At 42.6% G+C, this 17508-nt stretch overlaps 1 long non-coding RNA gene and 1 pseudogene across 1 annotated transcript; both read right to left on the minus strand.

Annotated features, from left to right (window-relative positions):
• Positions 1-7262: 7262 nt before the first annotated feature.
• LOC135968420 (pregnancy-specific beta-1-glycoprotein 4-like) lies at positions 7263-13624 on the minus strand (annotated as a pseudogene).
• A 189-nt stretch (positions 13625-13813) lies between these two features.
• On the minus strand, positions 13814-17455 carry LOC135968340 (uncharacterized). The gene is made up of 2 exons (XR_010583005.2): positions 17184-17455; positions 13814-15135 (listed from the first exon to the last, which is right to left on the minus strand). It is a non-coding gene; the product is annotated as an uncharacterized lncRNA (long non-coding RNA).
• Positions 17456-17508: the final 53 nt, after the last annotated feature.

Genomic DNA, 17508 nt, shown 5'->3' on the forward strand with positions numbered 1-17508 from the left:
AACTTCTCTTCTCCCTTCATTTCATTCTTTTGATCTTCAATCACTGATACCCTTTCTTCCAGTTGATCGAGTTGGTTACTGAAGCTTGTACATTTGTCATGTAGTTCTCATTTCATGGTTTTCATTTCTATCATGTCATTTAAGGACTTCTCTACATTGATTATTCTAGTTAGCTGTTTTTCAAATCTTTTTTTCAAGGTTTTTAGTTTCTTTGCACTGGGTTCGTACTTCCTCCTTTACCTCGGAGAAGTTCGATTGTCAGAAGTCTTCTTCTCTCAACTGGTCAAACTCATTCTCTGTCCAGCTTTGTTCCATTGCTGGTGAGGACCAGTGTTCCTTTGAAGGGGGAGAGGCGCTTTGATTTTTAAAATTTTCAGCTTTTCTGCACTGCTTTTTCCTCATCTTTGAGGTTTTATCTACTTTTGGTCTTTGATGATGGTGACGTACAGATGGGGTTTTTTTGTGGATGTCCTTTCTGTTTGTTGTTTTTCCTTCTAACAGTCAGGACCCTCGGCTGCAGGTCTGTTGGAGTTCGCTCTGAGCCAGGCGCGGGACATGATCTCCTGCTGTGTCCTTTGCTAAGACCCTTGGTAAAGCACAGTATTAGCGTGGGAGTGACCAGATTTTCCAGATGTTGTGTGTCACGGTTTCCCTTGGCTAGGAAAGGGAATTCCCTTCCCTCTTGCACTTCCTGGGTGAGGTGATGCCTCACCCTGTTTCCGCTCTGAATCGTTTGGCTGCACCCACTGTCCTGCACCCACTGTCCAAGACACCCCAGTGAGATGAACCAGATACCTGAGTTGCAAATGTAGAAATCACCCGTCTTCTGTGTTGCTCACGCTGGGAGTTGGAGGCTGGTGCTATTCCTATTCAGCCATCTGGGCACCACCACCTTCCCCCCCGACTTTTTTTTATTTTTAGATGGAGTCTCTCTGTGGCCCAGGCTGGATTGCAGTGGCACGATCTCGGCTCACTGCGGCCTCCGCCTTCGGGTTCAAGCGATTCTCCCGTCTCAGCATCCCAAGTAGCTGGGATTATATTGTGGGATCTGGCCAGCAGCCCACAATGCAACAGGGCTCTTTCTCTGTTCCCAGGTGGATTGGCAGGTCAAGAAATAAGACATACACAAGATAGTGATAGCCGGGTCCGGGGGTCAATGCCTTCTGGTCCTGTGATGCCGCCAACGCACTGGATATACCAGCATTTATTATTAAGTTTAGTGAGGGCGGGAGTAGGTTGGTGAGGGATTTAGGGTCGTTTAATGATGAGGTGAGATGGTCACACGGGGATGAAATAATTCTTTAACATAAGTTTGATTATGAGGTTAGATGGTCACATGGGCATAAGGTAATTCTTTAACATAACATCGGTATGCAGTAGTACATTATACAGAGATGAGAATTTGCAACCTAGTGTGTGCATCAACAATTTCTAACGGAGCCTTAAAACAGAAACACATTCTATCCATAACCTATGATTAGCAAGATATTAATCAGCAGTAACAGTTGCAGAAAAGCTGGTTGCAAACAATCAATAGAAACAGGATGTGAAGCTAGACAACCAGTTAAACCAAAATATTCTCTGAAGGGAGTATGCTTTAACCCTAAAGAGACCTAGAAGAGCCGTGGCAAGATAAGGGCATTTATAACCCTATCTTATCCGTATGAACAGGCGCCCCTCGTGTGTCCATTTATAGGCTCTCCACAAGGGTTGCATTCCATTCCCAGAGCTATGAACATCTGCTTTTCTGGGATAGGAATCTTGGTGATGTAAAATCTCCCTGACTACACATCCATTAATAGGCTCTCTGCATGGGGAAGCACATCACGCACTGTTGGCTCATTGTGGCAGCCCAACCTGGCATTGTCTTTACACAATCCTGCATGCAATTTTGTATTTACAATAATCAGGAGCATTTCATCTTTTATTCCATAGCAATGGTTTCAGGGGGTCTCCCTACAGGACTACAGATGTGCAGCAGCACACTAGGCTAATTTTTGTAATTTTAATAGAGACAAGGTTTCACCATATTGACCAGGCTGGTCTCCAACTCCTGACCTTGTGATCTGCCTGCCTTTTCCTCCCAAAGTGCTGGGATTACAGATGTGAGCCACTGCCTCTGGCCCATAAACCACACATTTCTTTGAGTTTTTGAATTCCAGTCCAAGAGAAACAATTTGATATTTGAAGGATGGCTGCACACAAATATTTGCACACAAATAAAAATATTTGTAAATTGCACCACATGAGGGAGAGTACCAGTATGACTATCAGGACAAAAATATCATGAGGCTGGAATATTCACCTTAAGCAAGATGCAAACCAACTACAATAGAATAGGTCAAAGAAGAAGCCAAAAGAGTCTAATCATTTTAACCAGGCAGCACATTTGTTGATTTTTACAACTGAGTCTCTATAATACCCAATGTATTTATCCATGTACAATAAGAAGTGTCAGAAACTGCACAGGCTCCCCCCTGTTTAGCTGGTAGAGAGCAATTCTATTTTCTAGGATTGCATGTCTATGTTAAATTAAAACAGGGAGTGAGAAGAATAGGCAAGTATAGAAGTAGAAGCCTAAAAAAGCTCCATACATTTGAGGAAAAAGTTGTGTTAAAGATGCAGCTAACTTCAGCCTTTGGGTGGACTAAAGGATCTCTTGTTATGTAAAAATGTGTGAGCCACTTGCAGTGGCTTGTACCTGTAATCCCAGTACTGTGGGAAGCCAAGGCGTGTGGATCACCTGAGGTCAGAAATTTGAGACCAGCCTGACCAACATGTAGAAACCCCGTCTCTACTAAAAATACTGTTAGCCTGATATGGTTGCACATGCCTATAATTCCAGCTCCTAGGGATGCTGTAGCAGGAGAATCACTTGAACCCAGGGGGCGAAGGTTGTAGTGGGCCAAGATTGTGCCATTGCACTGCAGTGCGGGCAACATGAGAGAAACTCCATCTTAAAAAAAAAAAAAGTGTGGTTGATGTGATATATCTGACACTGTTAACTTACTCTCAGAAGTTACTTCTTGTGAAATCCTAAATACAGCATTATTCTGGGAAGCAAAGGAGACAGGCATAAGCAAGAACAAATTAAGAGAGGTAAGAGTCTCATCATGATTGACAGTCTTGTTCTGACATCTTGAGAAAAGCTGTCTGTCCACAGTGTACAGTCATTAACTTGTTGTTGTGGTTTGCAGTTTAAGTGTCGCTAAGTGATGGTGTTCAACATTTGGTGAGCTCTGAGTGGCCCACACCTCAGACACGAGGGTTTTCCCATGAAATTTACACTGAGTTGTCTAGTTTATATGGCTTCAGGAACAGAGCTGTTCTTGTTCTTAATGATTTCATTGGAGAAAATTTAATTGGAAGAACTAAAAGAATTCAGGGTCCAGTCCAGTCTACCAGTGGATTATAAATACTCAAAGATAATGAACAGTGGTTCAATGTGGTAACAGGTGTACTACAGTTTTTCTTTTCAACATAATTTTTCTCTATATAGGGCTCTCTATTTTTGTCAATGATAATTCCAGTAGGATGAATTTGTTTGCAAAATAGGTTGAGTCTCACCGAACGTGCCTAGATTTTTTACCTAAGTGCAGCAAGAGTAGCAATCGACCATAGAGGATCTTTTTAAACTTTGCTTTGTTAGAAGTTTTATAAGACTCTCAGATTAAACTTTCAAAAACCTCTTGAGACTAGGAAGCCAAACCAAGACCAACTTCAGACTTTGCCTGCATTCCCTATGGGTTTATTCTATGTATATTGTCAAATAGAACATCCCAGTCAAAGCCTTGGTAACATAACCAATGTTTTCAAATGTGTCCTGTTATAAAGAGAGTAGATTCTTACTGAACTTATGCAAATAACTTTATTACCCTAAGCGTATGAATACTTATGAGTAGTTTCCCAATTCTGAGGCACTCAGATTGGGAGTAAAAACAAATGTTTCAATTTTTGTTTACAAAAGTATACTTTACCAAATTGCTGTAAGGTATAAATAGCTTAAAAGAGAAAGTTCATAAATCTGGAGAATAAAACATTCAAAGAATCAGCACATTTTCAAATAAAAAATTATGAAACCATTTTCCTTTCGATTATTTAGTGCAATAAAACTGAGGTGTTTTTTCTTCTTTGTCTTGAATTTCATGAAAGTATCAGCCTGTTCGTTAAAATTTTGAAAGTTCTCAGAGAGTCCAGGGGTATGATCTTGAAGTTATCAGAAACTTGTACTCAAGAGTCGTTGTCAGAGTCTTTTCCATATATCTCCTTGAAAAAAAGCAATTTTGGACTGTAGCTGACTGTAAATACCTCGAGGAAGAACCAAAGCAACTGTCTGGGAATGACAAAGATTTAAAAGGACCATGGTTAAAAATCTGATAATTTTATTACGTTTATTATGGTAAAGACACAGCTCACAGAGAAATCTAGTTACTTCTGTGGCATATGACACTATGACTGCTAACATATTCGATTTCCAGAGATTTCATACAGTTTTTAGAACTCATTTTTAAAAAAATATTTTAATTTTTTTTTTGAGATGGAATCTCGCTCTGTCGACCAGACTGGAGTGCAGTGGCAGAATCTCTGCTCACTACAAGCTCCAACTTCCACCTTCACGCCATTCTCCTACCTCAGTCTCCGGAGTACCTGGGACTTCAGGCGCCTCCCATCACACCCCGCTAATTTTGTTTTTGTGTTTTTGGTAGAGACGGTGTTTCACCGTGTTGGCCAGGATCGTCTCGATCTCCTGACCTCATGATCTGCCGGCCTCGGCCTCCCAAAGTGCTGGGATTACAGACCTGAGCCATTGCGCCCAGCCTAGAATACTCATATTATTTGCATTCCCATAAATATTACTTAGAGAAGGTTTAGCATGACTTATCACTCATTTGAAAATGCTTTATATATATTTTAATATATCAAATAAGGTGACTTGTCCATTCATCTTCTGTTTCCCAACAGGATTACTGAGTTCTTGGTGTAGCCCATTAATAGTTAGGGCCAAAAACTTATAGTCTCATGTATGTTCAAAAAGGTCCTTATGTAATTCTAGTTCTTCTAGCTGAAAATCATTGATTTAGTTTTAAATTCTACCTATGACAACAAGAGTTCTCCATCCTCATTACATGTTAGTAGTGTCAGGGAAGACTTAAAAATTACCAATGCCTGGGTCCCTCTCCAGACCTTTAAACTGGAACTCATGGGTGGGGCTTGAGCATTCACATTTAAAAATGTTTTCCATTGATTCCAATGTGTAGCTATATTTCCCATCAGATTTCTCTGATTTCTTGTGGCCTTCACTTTTTTTCTATTTTGGTATCATGATTATTTTCAGGTGTCACTTTCTGTCTTAGGCTTTATGTCCCCTGGGGTAGGGACGTTGCCTTCTTCATTTCTGTATCTTTTCTGAACTTGGGAATTGGTCATCAGGAAAAGGTCTCAAGCACACATAGGTTTTGTTCTGAGTCTCAGGTTCACAGGCTAATTCTAAAGTCTTTGTTCTCCAGGAGGTCAGAGATTGCTTGTGATGAAGGGTGTGGTTACATCTGTAGTGAAGATGGTGGAGGGGAGTTCACCCTGTTTTTAGACATAGCTTTGAAACTAAGAATTTTATGTCTATATAGGTGAAGTGGCAGGGATGGGTAGGAAGACAGTTCTAATTAGGACGGAGGAATTATACTAGGAAGTAGAGGTAAAGGAAGTGAGAAGAATTGGTAAATAGGAGCAATTTGAGCTTACCAAATAGACTAGAGTAGACAGTGGAGATTCTTGATTAAGTGAATTAAGTAGATTTTAGAAAGGTAATGAGAGAGTCATATGCAAGGAAGGTTTCAAAGTCTGGAGATAAGAAGTCAAGCAATACTTTGAGAAGTGGTTGAGCTTTATGGGAATGGAAAGAATTACACTGTTGAGAGATGTTAAACATAATGAAAAGGGTTTCACAATATGAAATTGTGTTTCTCATTTGAATCTGAGCAACAAAAAAGCAGAAGCTGGAGATAATTATGTATGAAAGGCATTGGGGTACAGGCAGCATAAAGGCCAGGGAGAAAGGGAACTGCAGGAATTAGTGCTGAGAAGCAGGAGTTCGGTGGAGGAAGGAGGAGATCCAGTCCAGATACAGGCAAATAAGTCTTTTCCCTCTCCCAAGCATGGCAGTCAGCCCTGCAGGATACAGGACAAGAGAAAAGGCCATCATACCTGCCAGACTTCCTGAAATACAGAAATGACATCACGGCTGCTATGTCGAATAATGCCAGGATAGATGTCCTCTTCTTAAAGGAGCTGTCATGGAAAGAAAAGAAAAGAAGGAATGGAGATGATGTTATTTTACAGGGGTGAACCTCAGGAACCAGCATGTGACATGAGGTACTCTATAAATGTTTCTTCAAGAAATGTATTATTTCTGTTGGAAAGTTGATGGGAGATGATTATATTCTTGCAGTTTTTATCCCCTCTCACCATATTTCTAGGTTTTTGATCAGTCCTCTGTCAATTCTCTACTGCACTCAGATATTTCCAAAAGCTTTCAGATGGGAGAAAGGCTAGTCACTATTTTCTATGTCAGTAGAGCTTTCCACCTTTCCACCTTTTCATGGTTGCATCTTTTTCTCAGTGTCTCTGTGGTGGCAACTATGAATGAGACCCTGTTAGGTCTCTGTGTCAGGGACCTGATTGACAGAAGGCCCAGGTCAGTGCACTTCAAATTCACCACCTCCTTTGCACAGAAAGCTTCCTTCCCACAGGCTCCCAGCAAGGGCATGAAAGCAAGCCTAGTTCTCTCAGGCTCTCTTTAACTTCAATGGGTGACTGGTTGGAGGACTCCACATCAGCCTTGCAAAAACTCTTTTAGAACTGCATTGATACCTAAAACCTCTTTCTCTTTCTTTTTCACAAGAGTCAGCTTTGCAAAGGGGTCTGTGGGTTCTCCCATACTACCTTCATGCCTGCCCCACATTCCCTCACATGTGTCTTCCCTGATTAATTATATGTCTAATCCCATCCTGGATGCGTCTCAGTTGGTAAAAACTAACATACCAGGATTGATTGTTTGCACTTAGTATTTTTTTCTTTCTCTCCCACAAGTAGTCAGTAACCATGTCCTAGTGTTTTATGTGTTACCTCTTTTTCTAAATATATATATATATGGAAATAGGTACTATTGAGGGGCACGTCCTATGTGCCAGGCCCTGTGCTAAATACTTTACCTGTACCTTATTTAATTCACAAAATAATCCTGTCAGGTAGACATTATTTCCATTTTGCCGATGAAAAGACAGAAGCTTAGAGTAGTGTAACAACTTTCCTGGTGTCATATGACTAGTAAAACCTAAAACCCTATTGCCGATGATGCAGGGATCCACTTACGAGAAACTTTGATCTTCTGGAATGTGGAACGTTCGCTGTCAGTGACTGAGTTACGAGCAGAGCAACCATAGATCCCGCTATACTTTGTAGTAATTTTGGGGATAGAGAGCTCTTGTCCTGATTGCAGAAACTTCCCATTAATCGTCCAAGTATACTCTGCCGGTGGGTTAGAGTCCGCGAAGCAGGACAAGAAGAGGTTTTCTCCTGAACGGTAATTGGTGAATGGAGAGAAAATGCTGGGGTCGTGTGGACCATCTGGTGTAAAGAGAATAAAGCCACAGGTGATGTCGTCTGAGGAAAGGGGATGCTCCTGATCTCTTAAAGGGACTCCAGTGTCCCTCTGAGCCAAGACACACCCTCAAGGCCCAGCCAAACCCCTTCTGTGTTCACTGAGCTGAGGCATGAGGTATTCACGTGTTTCTCCCATCACAGGCTGTAGACCCCAAGTCTCCCATGACAAGAGCAGCCCCTCCCTTTATATTCTTGCTTAAGGCTGTGCCTAGCCAAGTTTTCCCAGGGCAGGGAGTCATGGCCAGCCCTGGTGTCCAGAAATAAAAGTATCTGTACTTGGACGTGAGAGAGATTGAGATGCCTGGCCTCTGGTCATTTGGATTTTTGCTGGTGGCCTGGTCCACAGAGGAACCAAAGATACAAAGGACATCCAGGGTGACTGGGTCACTGCAGATGCTACCAACTCGGTCCCATATTTCACATTCATAGGGACCTGTGTCATTTCTCGTGACATTGGCTAGAATGAGGATCCTGTTTTTACCGGGTGGCTCTAGCCTGGGACTGACCGGGAGTCTCTGACTATTTAACTACCACATGTAGATGTAGCCCTGAGTCTTAGGTTCACAGGTTAAGGCTACAACATTCTTATTCTCCATGGGGCTGAAGTTGTTGCTGGTGATGTAGGCTTGGGAAGCTCCCCTGGGCAGATAACAGAGAGAAGATTGTCCTGTGTGGCACCTTTGATTCCTCCACAGGCATCCTTCAATCAGAGTTAGCATCTCCCACCTCTCAGCCCACCCGAGTCCTTGAAAGTCAATAGCTGGTGTGTGTGTCACAAGACAGATGCATGATGATCTAAGTGCTCAAAGACTGTGCGGCCGCCTGCTCTGTCTTAGGGAGCATAGACTTTCTCAAGTGTGAATTGAGCAGCAGTGTTGGGTCATGGACAGACACATCAGTGGGAGCCACAGCCCCTGTTACACCTCCCAGTCTCTCCCTAATCAGTTGACTGACTGGATCACCTTGGGTTCCTTACCTGGAATGTGCAACTGCTGGGCCCCTTCCAAATTCCATCCTACTTTGCCCTCCTAGATGTGATTTCTCTGCAGCTTCCATTTCCAAGGACATTCTAGAGATGAGTAATAATGGCACTTCCGATTGCCCTGAAACCCTGAAGATACTGAGCAGCCTGGCCTGGGACTGGATGTTTCAGCAGAAATAAGACAGGGGAGACCAGAGTCAAGCCTGGAGGTCAGTTCAGTCATCAGGCAGTGGAGGCACAAGGTGGGGCAGTTTTCTACAGGTGTTTCATAATGACTTTCCTGAGCCAGTGACCTCCAAAGATAGAGCAGAGTGCAAGGAATGATCTAGAAAGAGTGAAGGGGCCAGGCAAGAGCTGGTGGCTTTGGAGCAGAACCACATTCCATGTTCTGGGTCCTTTATGTTTCCTCTCCTTCTGCAGAGGACAGGTGAGGACTATGTGGATCCTTCCAGAAATACATGTGGACATTTGTAAATGCATAACTGACTGGGGGAAAGAGTGGGAGTTAACTCCTGGATATCTGGTCCTCATGGACCGTGTGTGTTTGATGGATATGAGACAAATTTTGGGAGAAGTTTTGCAAATATTTTCTTTCATTGTACACTCTACGCTCCGATTCCATGGGTTTGACTAATCTAGGGACCACATGGAGGTGGATTCCAGAGTGAATCTGAGAAGAGACTGGTGGTTGCCAGGAGCTGGGAGTGGGGAGAATCAGAAGTTGTTCATGTGTGTGCAGTTTCAATTATGCAAGACGGGGAGGTTCTAGAGATCCGCTGTACAGCTTGATGCCTACAGTTCACACAGATTGAGTATTTCTTATGCATAAGACTTAGGGCAATAAGTGTCTTGAATTTCTGACATTTTTTGAATCTGAAATATTTGTCACATACTTACTGATTTAGCATCCCAAATCTGACAGATTCAAAATCTAAACTGCTCCAGTGAGCATTTCTTTTCAGCATCAGATTAGTATGCAAAAGTGGGAGGTGATAGGCCAAATACATTCTTGCTCTTTTTTTTTTTTTTTTTTTTCTCTCACTATATTTCTTGTTTGGTGATTAGTTTTTGGTCAGTTGCATACTGGCCATGCTGCACTTGTATATTTTTGAAGGCTTTGGGATGTGAGAAATAATGATTGCTATTTTCTATGTCATCAAAATTTTCCACCTTTTCATGGTTGCATCTTTTCCTCAGTGTCTCTGTTGTGGCAGTCATCAATAAGAGCCAGTCAGGTCAAATTTTGGACAGATTTTTGTAATTCTGCAAAAAATGTTACTGGGATTCTGGTAGGGTTTGCGTTCAATCTGCAGCTCACTTTGAGTAATATTGTCTTCCTAACAATATTGATTCTTCCAATCAGTGAGAATGAATTGTCTTTGCATATATTGATGTTGTCTTTAATTTCTTACGGTAATGTTTTGTAGTTTTCAAGGTATAACCCGTAGACCTTTTAGGTTAAACTTATTCCAAAATATTTTATTCCTTTTGATGTTAATGTGAATGGAAATTCTTTTCTTAATTTTCTTTCAGATTGTTCATTGTTACTGTTTAGTCTAAAGAATGATGTAGAAGGAGTGAAGGGTACAGGCAAAAGCTGGTGGTTTTGGAGCAGAAACATATTCCCTGTCCTGGGTTTTAGATTTTCCCTCTCCCTTTGCAGAGGGCAGTTGGCTCTTCCCTAATAGCCAGAGAGACTTCACTGGAAAACATATTGGCAATGCTCCAGGGATCCACTTACCAGGGACTATGATCCTCTTGATTATGACATTCGTTCCACTAGTGGCTGAGTTATGCATGAAACAGACATAGACCCCTCCATATGTTTTAGTGATTTGGGGGATAAAGAACACTTTGTTCTTTATCTGGATTACTGGAATTTCCCATCAATCAGCCAAGAAAGCTCTGGCAGTGGGTGAGAGTCTGTGAGGCAGGATAGCTTGGGGACTTCCCCTGGATGGTAATAGGTGTATGAAGAAGAAATGGTGGGGGTATCTAGGCCATCTGGAGCAAAGAGAATAAAGTCACAGCTGATGTTGTCAGAGGGAAGGGAAAATCCTGGTCTGTGGAAAGGCCACAGTGACCCTGTGAGCCTAGTCACAACACTGAAATCCCAGCCAAATCCTTGCTGTGTTCACTGTTCTGGAGCCTGAGACATTCCCCTGTTTCTCCCATCATAAGCTGTGGACCCTGAGTCTCCTGTGACAGGAGCAGCCTCTTCTCTCCCATTGTTGATCAAGCTGAAGCCTACTCTTTGTAGTCATGGCCAGCTTTGATGTGCAGGGGTAAAGGTCTTTGTACTTGCCCCTGAGAGGGACTGGGAGGCCTGGCCTCTGGCCATATGTATTTGAGATGGCAGCCTGGCTCACAGAGGAACAGAAGATACTCACAGACGGGATTCAGGGTGACTGGGTCACTGCGGCTGGAACTCACTGGGCTCTTCATTTCACATTCATAGGGTCCTGCAGTATACTGTGTGACACCAAGTAGAATGAGGGTCCTGTTGTTTTAAGACAGCTGCAACCTGGGACTGATAGGGAGGCTCTGACCATTTATCCACCACAGGTAGCTTGCGTTCGGAGTGTCAGGATCACAGGATAAGACCACAGTCTCCGTGGCCTCCTTGGGGTTTAAATTACTGCTGGAGATGGAGGGCTTGGAAGTCTCCACTGTGGAGATAACAGAGAGAAGATTGTACTGTGCGGCACGTTTGATTCCTCCTAAGACATTTTTCAATCAGAGTTGGCATTTCCTATCTCTCAGCACACCCATGTCCCTAAAAGTCCATGGCAGGTGTATGTGTTACAAGACAGATGCATGGCAATCTGAGGGCTCAGAGATTGTGAGGCTGCCTTCTGTATGTGGGAGAAGCACAGACTTTCCCAAATGTGAATTGAGCAGCGGCATTGGGTCATGGAAAAATATGGGACCAGCAGTCACAGCACCTGGTGCCTCTCTGAGTCTCTCCCTCTCCAACTGCCTGCCTGGCCCACTCTGTGATCCTCACCTGGAGCATGTAGTGCTGGAATCTTTTTAGTTTCAGTCTTACTTTGCCCCCTAGGGTATGTTTTCTCTTCAGCTTCCCCTTCCAAGGATATCCTAGAGATGGATGATGGAACTTCCCAATGTCCTTAAACCCTTTGGGTACTGGCAAGCCTGGCCTGGGACTGAGTACTTCAGCAGAAATAACACAGGGGAGACCAGAGTCAAGCCTGGAGGTCAGTTCAGTCATCAGGGAGTGGAGCTACAAGTTGTGGCACTTGCCCAGCTGTCTCATAGTGAACTGACTTGAGCCAGTGACCTCTAAAGATAGAGCAGAGTCCAAGGAATGATGTACAAGGAGTGAAGGGGACATGCAAGCTCTGATAGCTTTGGAACAAGACCATGTTCCCTGTTCTCTGTCCATGATGTTCCCTTCTCCCTGTAGAGGGCAGGTGAGGACTATGTGGATCTTTCTAGAAATACATGGGGAAGTTTGAAAATGGAGAACTGACAGGTGGAAAGGGCGAACATGAACTGATGACAGAAGTCTGGCCCTCATGGTCCGTATATGTTTGGTGGATATAGACCAATATTTGGGAAGAAGTGTTGCAGATACTTTCTCTCGTTAGACGTTCTACTCTCTGATTCTATGAGTTTGACTACTCTATGTACCTCATCTCAGTGGATTCCAGAGTGAATCAGAGAGTAGAACAGTAGTTTCCAGGAGCTGGGGTCTGGGAAATAGGGCATTGTTCTGTGAGTGTGCAGTTTCAGTTATGCAGGATGAGGAGGACCTAGAGATTTCCTGTGCAGCTTCATGCCTGTAGTTCATACAGATAAAGTGTTCCTTATGCAGAAAGCTTAAAACCAAGTGTTTTGGATTTCTAACTTCTTTTCAATTGTGGAATATTTGCAGTAGATGTACTGGTTTAGCATCCCAAATCTGAAAAATTTAAAATCCAAAATGCTCCAGTGAGCACTTCTTTTTAGCATCACATCAGTTTTCAGAAGTGTTGGATTTTGGAGCATTTCAGATTTTGGATTTCTGGATTTGGGATGCTCAATTTGTAATACTGTAATTTTCCCATAAAAAGTTGTCAGGAATTTAGACCTCATGCTACATTCTGACTCCAGTAACAACAACAATAGCAAAATTTGGAGGAAACATTAAATGTTGTCATAAGTGGAAATTTTTACTGATGGTCCAAATATCTAAGATCAATTGCTGGTAGTAGTATTTCTCCTGAGTACAAATTAAGTTTTAGGTGTGCCGTGAATTCCTGCAGGATCACATTATTCTCAAAGAAAGATATCAAAGGTGATTTGAAATTAGCAACTCCTTAAGTAGAGAGAGTCCCATTAAAAGGGCAGAACTGGTCAGTGTGTCAATTACATAAAAGGAGGAATGATGCTGAATTAAAAGAAGTGATGTGTGTTATGTTAGTAAATATAGAAAGAATTCCCTGCTTCTAATTTCTGTGCAGAGTTAGGAAAAATTTGGAGGAGCCCAAAACAGGTATTTGAAATGCTTTCTTCATTTTCTGTTAACCTCAGAAAATACAACTAGTGTTTAAGATTGTGTGAATTAGGAAGAGTCTAAGTGAGAAGCCAGTGGCTCATGTGTCCCCCACACGAAGAACCCCAACTTATGAAAATGGCATTATAATGATGAAATAATGGTTTGTAGCACAGGCAGTAAAACCATCAGGTAGCAGCCACCTGGCTACCTCCAAGAGGTCCCCGAAACCACCAGTATTCCCATTGCGTGCCTTGGTAGTTACAGCCTTGGTAGTTGTCCCACAACTACAAAATTGAAAAATTGCGATTGTCAACACAAAATATTAAATATGAAGTTTAATATGTTGTTCCACTTTTTTTTCCCCCATTCTTTTTGAACTTTCCTGTTTCAGTTTTGGAAGTTTCTATTGACACATCCTCAAGCTAGGGATTCCTTCCTGAGTTGTGTGCAGTCTACCAGTAAGCATCAAAAGCATTCTTCATTTCTCTAACAGCCCATTTTTTTTTTTTTTTTTTTTTTTTTTCTGAGACGGAGTCTCGCTCTGTTGCTGAGGCTGGAGTGCACTGGCACGATCTTAGCTCACTGTAAGCTCCGCCTCCCGGGTTCACCCCATTCTCCTGCCTCATCCTCCCCAGTAGCTGAGACTACAGTCGTCCGCCACCACGCCCGACTAATTTTTTGTATTTTTAGTAGAGACGGGGTTTCACAGTATTAGACAGGATGGTCTTGATATCCTGATCTCATGATCCGCCCGCCTCGGCCTCCCAAAGTGCTGGGATTACTGTCATGAGCCACTGTGCCCGGCCATCTCTTAGGGATTTTAACGAGTTGTTGACTTTCGAGTTTGGTAGCTTTTTACTTACTATTAGAACCGAGTGACAAATTTCAGGCATGTTATAGGCCTGAAAGGAAACCAGAAATCTCTAGGAAATGACTGGAGAATGTGAACTCCATAGTAGGTTGAGGATGGAGTCACGAGTGAAATGGGTGAAATGAGCACATGGGCTTTGGGCACCGCAGGCCTGTCCAGCCTATGACACCCTGGTGAGTCAGTGCAAAGTTTACAACAGTGACAGCAAACTAGCATGGCTGAATACATGTGTCATCCAGTCTCAGGCTGGCTGTCCTCACTCATTCCTGGACATAGGCCAGGCTAACCATGGGAGGAATTTAGTTTATGGTTTAACTTTGAAGCAAGAATGATAATAGTTCCTCCATAACACTAATACCCTTCTTTTGCCCAGGGATTGCCTTTGTAAAACTGGTGAAAGACCATGAGAGTAAGATTATAGGAGGGAAGTGAATTCTGCTAAAATGTAGGCACAGTTTTTATAATCCCTTACTGCTCAAATGTCATTTGGCCAGAGTTTTCAAAATTTGTAACTAATTACTCCTATAAATAACATCACTATTGTAGAACCTGAGATTGGTCTTTTGAGATGTTTCTCATTCTTTGCATTCTGGCAACCAGCTGACCTCATCCATACCCATGACTAATGGTTGAGCCAGTCACGTGGTCCCCACCTAGAGGCAGATTCAAGCAGAAACAGATCATTTCTTGTAAATTTATTTGAGTTCTTTGTAGGTTCTGGATATTAGCCCTTTGTCAGATGAGTAGATTGCAAAAATTTTCTCCCATTCTGTAGGTTGCCTGTTCACGCTGATGGTAGTTTCTTTTGCTGTGCAGAAGCTCTTTAGTTTAATTAGATCCCATTGGTCAATTTTGGATTTTGTTGCTGTTGCTTTTAGTGAAGTCCTTGCCCATGCCGATGTCCTGAATGGTATTACCTAGGTTTTCTTCTAGGGTTTTTATGGTATTAGGTCTAACATTTAAGTCTCTAATCCATCTTGAATTAATTTTCGTATAAGGAGTAAGGAAAGGATCCAGTTTCAGCTTTCTACTTATGGCTAGCCAATTTTCCCAGCACCATTTATTAAATAGGGAATCCTTTCCCCATTTCTTGTTTTTGTCAGGTTTGTCAAAATCAGATGGCTGTGGATGAAAAACACAAACACCCCATCAAAAAGTGGGCAAAGGATATGAACAGACATTTCTCAAAAGAAGACATTCATACAGCCAACAGATACATGAAAAAATGCTCATCACCACTGGCCATCAGAGAAATGGAAATCAAAACCACAATGAGATACCATCTTACACCAGTTAGAATGGCAATCATTAAAAAGTCAGGAAGCAACAGATGCTGGAGAGGATGTGGAGAAATAGGAACACTTTTACGCTGTTGGTGGGATTGTAAGCTAGTTCAACCATTATGGAAAACAGTATGGCAATTCCTCAAGGATCTAGAACTAGAAGTACAATATGACCCAGCCATCCCATTACTGGGTATGTACCCAAAGGATTATAAATCATGCTGCTCTAAAGACACATGCACATGTATATTTATTGAGGCACTATTCACAATAGCAAAGACTTGGAATCAACCCAAATGTTCATCAGTAACAGACTGGATTAAGAAAATGTGGCACATATACACCACAGCATACTATGCAGCCATCAAAAAGGATGAGTTTGTGTCCTTTGTAGGGACATGGATGCAGCTGGAAACCATCATTCTCAGCAAACTATGGCAAGAACAGAAAACCAAACACCGCATGTTCTCACTCACAGGTGGAAATTGAACAATGAGATCACTTGGACTCGGGAAGGGGAACATCACACACCGGGGCCTATCATGGGGAGGGGCAGGAGGGAGGGATGGCATTGGGAGTTATACCTGATGTAAATGACAAGTTGATGGGTGCAGCACACCAACATGGCACAAGTATACATATGTAACAAACCTGCACGTTATGCACATGTACCCTAGAACTTAAAGTATAGTAATAAAAAAAAAAAAGAAATGTTATTCAAGCTTAACAAGGAATAAAATTCCAATACATCGTGCAAAATGGATGAACCTTGAAGACATTATGCTAACTGAAATAAGCCAGATACAAAAGGGTAATTATTACATACTTCCATTTATAAAAGATATAATAGCCAGTTACATAGAGACAGAAAGTAGAATGGTGAATGCTACGGGTTAGGGGGAGAAGGAGTAAGAGTTACTGTTTATTGGGTACAGAAGTTTAATGGTAGGAGGAAAAAGTTCTGGAAATGGATAGTGTGATGGTTACACAACACTAAATTGCACACTTAGAAATAGTTAATGATAAGCCTTATATTAGATATATAAATAGTGTCCTGGTAGTCTTATACTCTATAAATACACACTTTTTGGTATTGCCCGTGTCCTGCCATGCAGAGTCCCAGAGGTGAATCTCCCTATTTCTCCAAGTGTGCATCACTCACTCTCCTCTGTGCTGTGTCCTAGTGCTGTGTCCACAGCCTCACACAGCCGATGACTTCAGAGCCAGGAAACAGCTCAAGAGTCGGCCCCGAGGTTCCCTCTCTGCTTATTTCCCTGCAACCTAGGCTTCACTTCAACTGGCAGCTCGATTTAGCCGAATTCAGGACAGGCCACCAGGGCTCTTTCTCCACACAAGCTGGTCCCACCCCAGGTGGAGTCAGGCAGGGCCAGACACCAGAGAAGCACGGAGCAGAGCAGGGAGGGGTCTGAGCTGCTCCTCTCTCATCCAGGGGACTTCCTCCTCCCATTTGGAGGAAAAATGTGAGCTTGTTTCAAACCTTAGATGTTCCTTGAAGTTCATGGAGTAGTAAAAGAAAACAAAGACGTGGTGGAAAGGGAAGTGTTGGTGACAGTGAGAAAAATCTTGACCTTGAGGACTCTCCTTCTTGTCCCTCTGTGAAGCCTCTTCCACCACATCGGGCTCAGGACTGACAAAGCCCCCTCCCAACCTTTCTCAGCCTGGACTGAAGTTCAGCCATGAGAAAACAGAAACACAAGGAGAAGAGAGTCTGTAGAGACAAATTGGGAGGGTTCAAGAGGAGAATTTGGGATTTGCTTCTGCCCATGGGACACAAGCTGGGAATAAAAAATGTTTTCCTGACTCTTCTCAGAAAGCCATAGAGACTCTACCTAAAACCCTATTGCCAATGATGCAGGATCCACTTACCAGAGACTTTTATCATCTTGGATGTGGAACGTTCGCTGCCAGTGACTGAGTTACGAGCAGAGCAACCATAGATCCCACTATGCTCTGTAGTAATATTGCGGATATAGAGCTCTTGTCCTGATTGCAGAAACTTCCCATTAATCATCCAAGAATACTCTGCCGGTGGGTTAGAGTCCGCGAAGCAGTACAAGTGGATGTTTTCTCCTGTATAGTAGTAATACTTGACTGGAGACAAAACGCTGGGTTTGTCTGGACCATCTGGAGTAAAGAGAATAAAGCCACAGGTGATGTCGTCTGAGGGAAGGAGATGCTCCTGGTCTCTTAA

Source organism: Macaca fascicularis, chromosome 19, assembly GCF_037993035.2.
Source record: "Macaca fascicularis isolate 582-1 chromosome 19, T2T-MFA8v1.1".
NCBI classification, from domain to species: Eukaryota; Metazoa; Chordata; class Mammalia; order Primates; family Cercopithecidae; genus Macaca; species Macaca fascicularis.